This window comes from Helobdella robusta, assembly GCF_000326865.2.
Source record: "Helobdella robusta unplaced genomic scaffold HELROscaffold_82, whole genome shotgun sequence".
NCBI classification, from domain to species: domain Eukaryota; kingdom Metazoa; phylum Annelida; class Clitellata; order Rhynchobdellida; family Glossiphoniidae; genus Helobdella; species Helobdella robusta.
The window spans coordinates 122,698-130,197 of record NW_008705476.1 but is presented as its reverse complement, the minus strand read 5'-3'; positions in this window follow the sequence as shown (position 1 = coordinate 130,197).

Sequence of the window (7,500 nt, the reverse complement as noted above, 5' to 3'; positions counted from 1 at the left end):
ATTGAGTGGGAGGTAGTTGGCGACTTCTGTTTTGGTTGCGGTTGAACTCGGCGCTTCAAGGTGGCTGGATCCGAACGTCCAACCATACCGCCTGTACTAAGAATAAGAGGGAAGAACGAGGTTATCGCCATAATAATGACGAAGATGATAAGGATGATGACGACGTTGATGATGATGATGACGTTGGTGGTGATGATGATGACGTCGATGATGATGATAAGGATGGTGATGCTGATGACGTGGATGATGATGATGACGTTGATGAAGATGATGATGACGTCGATGATGATGATGATGACGTCGATGATGATGATGATGGTGATAGCAAGCGAGAACAACAAATCGTTGAATAAATGAATCTTAATTACTGATGCGTGATTTGTCTCCACATTTCCATTCATTATTCTGTCCATTCATTTCTTTCTCCATTTGTTCGTTCGTTCATTTGTTCGTTCGTTCTTCATTCATTTTTTCACCTTTTTATTATTCATTCATTTCTTAGTTAATTAATTAATTAAATATTTTAACTAGTTTTTAAACAGCTGATCAAAGTCATCCGAAAGAGAATATTTAATTTGTCAGCTCGCTTAATTCCATACTCATCTCACATGTAACAAGCAACTTAGCAGCTGTTAATAAACAGCTGACCACATCCACACACACGCACACTTATCTTAGTTAGATTAACATAACATAACATAACAAGGACATAACATAACAAGTGGTTCAGTAAATATCTTCATGTGAGAACCACTGGACCACTGAATCTTGATTGGTTATCATTTTTCAGGTCGCTAGGATTTGGTAACTTGGTTCCTTGCATCGCTGGCCAAGTCTGACCTACGGTTTTGCTATAACGTTTACTTCATTTTCTTCATTTAATCCATCGTTCTTGCGTCACTCCATCTATTCACTCATTCATCCATTTATTTATCCATCTATCCATTCATCTTACCATCCAGTCATTCATTCATTCACCCATCCATCCGTTTATCCAAACAAGCACTCCATTGAAATGTTTAGCCTCCCATCAAATAATTCAAGCTGGCTAATGTCAAAAAAGCAATAAAAAGCCTTTTGGATTAACCAGAGAATAAAACGTCCTAGTTTGTATACTTGTGTTAGTAAGTAAGTAGGTGGTAGTAAATAGTAGTAGCAGCAGCAGTAGTAGAAGCAGTAGTAGCAGTAGTAGAAGCAGTAGTAGTAGCGATGCTGTGTTTGATGATGTGGTTGGTTTTAAATGTGGGTAAAGGCCATACATGGCAAATTTTCAAAGATTGGCAGCAATAGCAGAAAAAAAGACACTAATTAGAAAATAAAATTTCCTCAAGTACCAATAAATAATTTAAAGTACATTAAGTGCTGATAAATAATTAAATAAATTATAAAGAAATAATTAAATAAATAGAATAATATAATAATTAAATAAATTTAATTATATAACAAATAATTGAAGTCCTATTACAACTTTATTACGATATAATCATGTAAAAATGCTTTCAAATGCAAAACTTGCTGACAATTAAGTCATATAAGTAGGTGCCATTTGTTGGGTTACTATTTCAATTATTCATGCGTTATCAAATGTTAAGTATTAATAATTGTAGTAGTAGTAGTAATATACCTTAGTGTTGTAGCACTTCCAGTATTGAATGCCCATATCGAAATCAAACCGTAACAACAACAACAACAACAGCAGCAACAACAACAACAACAGCAGCAACAACAACAGCAACAACAACAACAACAGCAGCAGCAACGAAAACAACAATAACAACAACAAGGTTGCTGACACCAACAGATTTTTTTTGCTTTTTCCGATATTAATAGCATTGGAATTAACCCTTCAGCCCTACGCAGTGCCAATATTGCTTATAATAAATGTCTTCTGTTGCTTTAATACTATAACCGCTACTGCTACTACTACTACTACTACTACTACTACTAAATCTGCTGCTGCTACTTTTGCAGCTGCTATCACTAATGATAACTTCAAAATCTTTGCTATTGCGATAAAATTTAATCCATTCGAATCCAGCAAAACTGAAAAATATATGAATAACAACAATGACAACATAACAAGAGCATAACAGTTATAACGTAATAATGATGATGATAATAATAATAATAACATGAAAATAACATTATCAACAGCAATAGCAAAAACAACAAAAACGACAAAGACGACGACGACGACGACAGCATCATCGTCAACAACAGCAATAGCAGTAGCGACAACGACGACAATGTGGTGCGCATGACAAAACAGCACCGCTACTACGACTTTAGGGAAGTAGCCAAGCAAGATGGACCAATTAATTAATGATGGAGCCTCGTGATGATGATGATAATGATGGTGACGGTGGTTGTGATGATGACGATGATGATGATGGTGATGATGATGGTGATGATGATGATGGTAATGGTTATGACGATGGTGATGATAATAATGATGATGGTGATGGTTATGACGATGGTGATGATGTTAATGATGATGATGGTTATGAGATGGTGATGATGATAATGATGATGATGAAGATGATTGTGACGACGAGGATGGTGATGGTTGGGGTAGTAATTACGATAATAATAATGATGATGATGATGAGGCTGATAGAAATGATAATAATGATGATAATGATGATGATTGTAACGGTGATGGTGATTGAAATGATGATGATGACAGATAATGATGACGATCATTGTGATGAAGATGATGATGGTAATAACAACAACAACAACAACAACAACAACAACAACAATAATAATAATAATAATAATAAACAATAATTTGGATAATGACACAGTTGATGATAATGTTGATGACGATGATGACAAAGTTTTATGGTAGAAATAATAACAAAGTTGACGATGACGTCATCATTGTAGACGAAAATTGTTCGGATGATGTTACTGTGTAGGACGATACGATAGTGTGTTTACAGAGGATGATAATAGTGATAGTTATGATGATGACTGAATGATGATGATGATAATGGTGATGATGATGATGATAAGGATGATGATGATCATGATGATGATAATGATAACCCCGATGATGGTGATAACGACGACGACGATGATGATAATGATTTCAGAAGCGACGACGGTAATGGTGATGATGTTGGCCGAAATGAAGAGTGAAATGAGGAATGAAAAGAGGAATGAACTGAGGAAATGAAGGAAGATGGACAGAATGAGAAAAAACGAAAGCATGAACAATTGAGTGGTGAAAAAACGAACGAACAGATGTTACAATGAAAAACAGAAAAAAACAAAATAAAGAAAGAGAGAGAGACGAGAGTGAGTGAGAGAAAGAGGAAGAGAGAAAGAGAGAGAGGGAAAAAGAATGAGTAGGAGTGGAGATATAAAGATTTCTCGGAGATTTAGAAGAATTTATTCTCAGATTGCAGTCCGAATTGTAAATCATGGATCTTAAGTGTGTGTACGTGTATGTGTGTACGTGCGTGTGTGTGCGTGAATAAGTACGTGCGTGCATGTGTGAGTATGTCTAATGTATTCTATTGTAACATGTGATTAAATGGTGAATGTGTTTGCGCGGTTGTGAGTATTCAAGTATTTAGAGATGTCCAGGCTTTTGTACAAACATGTGTGATCATGAGGGAACGCTCTTAACTCAATATCTGCGCTCGTACGTATGTTTATTTGTATGTTTATTTGTATGTTTGTTTGTTTGCATGTATGTATGTTTGTTTGTTTGTTTGCATGTATGTATGTTTGTTTGTTTGTTGGTATGTTTACATGTATTTCTGTGTACAGCCATAAATAAATAAATAAACAATTGCTCGAATAAATTGTTAAAATTTTTCGCAATTTATGTCCGCAGTTTAATTCGCACAAAAAGTACAAAAATATATTTCTTTTGGTTCATTTGGCTCAGAAAAACAGACAAACACATATAAAAACATAAGCAGACACGCACATACCAACACAGACACACCAAACACACACAACACACACATATAATCACACACACACACGCAAGCACACACACATCAACCTAAAAAGATATCTATAAACCCAAGACATAAATACATACATAAACACGTATGTACATATAGAGACACACTCGCAAATATATACACACACAGACAGACGCATGTATACATAGATCGATACGCACACATACATACGCACGCACACACACACACACACACACACATGTATATATACGCAGACAAGCGCACGTACACAGCCTTTTATATAATTCAATTAAGCAATCAGAGGCTAATCTTAATACTAAATCTTCTTGCATTAATGTCATTTCAAATGCTTTAGCGGTTGCTTCGTCATGACCCAAATTAGATCAACCACTACTACTGCTACTGCTGCTGCTGCTACTACTACTACTACGTAAATATACTACGTTTGCGCTGCTGCTACTAACGCTGCTACATTAACTACACTATAGTAATCTATAGTATTATTTCTGTTTAAACTATTCTATGCTAAGATCAAAATGGAAACATCGACGTTGTTTGTGAGAATTAAAAATGCCGATCTTAACTGCAAGAGTATTGCGATACTGCCTGTGTTATTTGCATATGTTCTTCTGTTTCTGAATATGTGAAACGGGGCGCGGTGCGTATTTCACATGCGTGAGAGTATTTTTGCATTTTTATGTGAGTGTAGGATATGTGTTATAAGTGAGTTTGCGCATACTTTAGTAATACGTGTATATGTATTATTATCTTTATTATTATTATTATTATTATTATTATTGGTGTTGTGTTTGTGAGCGCCCTTTAAAAAGATCTCAGAGGCGCTAACGATTATTGCAGTACATAGCGTAGCTCTTTATTAAAGCCATGCAATGAATGGAGAGAAAGGGACATTAGCACGGGCAAGCTTGGACGAAAGGATGGTGTTTCAGCCTTTTACGAAATCGAATAGCAGACCACGCAGGGTCACGAAGGTTTCCAGGCAAACCATTCCAGACAGCAGGACCCATTACGGAGAAATTCCTTCGATCAAGAGCCAAGTTTGTGTCAGTTACAAACAGTAAACCTCAATTGTTAGAGCGCAATGTTTGACTCAGCAGTGGAAGTGTTCTAGGAATGGCTCCGTCAGTTAAATATTTAGGAGCAACTCTCTTAATATATTTAAAATCCGGTAAACTAATTTTGAAAATAACTCTTTAACTTATGTTTAAATTAAAGCCTATGTGTACGTGTGCGTGTGTGTGCGCGCGTGTGCGTGTGTGTGCGCGCGTGTGCGTGTGCGTGCGTGTGTGTGCATGTGTCTGAAACAATCGTCGTGGGAAGCAAGCAGGTTGTATGCAGTGGGGAATGGCGAATTAATTGAATTATCGCCCATCCGTTGAAAAACCTCTCAAAAGTTCTTTGTTTCTATTCCACGGATTGATGGAAGGAGATTCTTTGTTCTTTGCTAATTTGTTATTGTTTTTATTGTGATATCAATTTATTATTATTATTGCTTTTATTGTTTAGGATAAGAGTATAAATATTTTTAAATTTTTGCAGTTTATTAATTATAGGATCAGTTTTTCAATAAAGCTTTGGTTGTTTTTATTATTGCAATGAAATAATAATAATAACAACAACATAATTATGTTATTATAGTTTAATAATAATAATAATAATAATAATAACCTATTTTTATTTTCCGCAGCTATCAAAAAAACATTAATGACAGTAATATGATGCGACGTACATTTTCATATCTTAGAAACGCACACGCACATGCAGACGCACACAAACACACACACAAACACACACACAAACACACACACAAACACACACACAAACACACACACACACAAACACACACACAAACACACACACAAACACACACACAAACACACACACACAAACACAAACACAAACACACACACACACAAGGGATGTAAAACGCATATGTACAATACACAGAAAGACAAAAATTATTTGTAGTAGCAGTAACACGCTGACTTAAGCAAGCACATATACCAAGGTTTGTATTTATAATACGCACAAATACACACACAGATACAAATATACAGATATATAAATACGCATTTATACTTGCAAATACACTCATTTAATTCAGCACATAAACGCACATAAACACACACATAAACAGCACATAAACACACACATATATAAATTCACACACACACAAATACAAAAGTCTAGATTTAGCGCTGAAAAATGACCAAATTAATTAATGCAATTAAGTTTTTTGTGATGTAAGGTTTTTTTTTTTTATTGTATGAGTCTTCCAAATTTTAATTAATCGTAACCTAATTTTCGTTTTATTGAATTAGTTAATTATTTAATTAACTGATACCATTAGTGATTCTAATTTATGAAAGTACCAAAACAAACGATGGCACACAAATACGGAACTTTTATTATTGTATCTCCAGAAACATTAACAATTTCTGTACACACGATAGCGCTTATTTTAAAAAATCAACTAATTCTTATAAAATGGAAGAATTTTTTAAAGAAGAAATTAATTTTTTGGCGTTTTTTAACCCACTAGAAGGTGAAAAGCGGAAGAGAGCAAGTATTTAAAAACGAAAATGCAGAAGAAGTCAAGAATTCATTTCAAATCCAGGAAATACACCTTCGAAAAAACGCGTTGAAAATTGAAATGATCATTAATAAAGTGACGCTCAAAGTGTTGGTACGGAGTAAAGTACTGCCCGTACTGAAGCCGATAACGAAAATGGATCGGCAATAGAATATTACTGATACAAAATCTTCGACATTTACACACCTAGTTTTAAATATAAACATATACACACACACATATATACAAACAAACATACATATACTCACACACACACAATTATATATATAAATGCATTCATATATACATAATGATTGATTATTTACATATACGTACAACACAAGCACACTTACAGACACACGTTCAAACATTTAAACGTAAAAAAATACACATACTTACCTACATACAAACATACATACACGCATACACAATCCATACAAACATACATACCTACATACAAACATACATACACGCATACACAATCCATACAAACATACATACATGCATACAAACATACCAACAGAGAAGCACACAAACATACAAACAAACATAAAAAGTGTGTATGTTTTGTGATGGTCATTGAGCTTTATGACGCGTCGTATAATTTATAATGTATGCGCTATTAATGTTGTATATGTGCTCGAGTTTCTGTTGTTGCTGACCGTGGTGATGACGACGACGATGATGATGATGATGATGATGATGATGATGATGATGATGATGATGATGATGATGATTACATGCTTATGACTAGAAAGGTGATAATGGTGGTAGAGACGACGATGACGATGATGACATTGATGATGGTAATATGATTGTGAGGATGACGATGATAAATAACAATGATAAACAACAGCAAACATTAACAACAACAACAACAGCAGCAACAACAACAACAATCACATCAGCAACAAAACACTAAAACTGAAACAGTAATTAAACAAAAATATCACAATCATCATC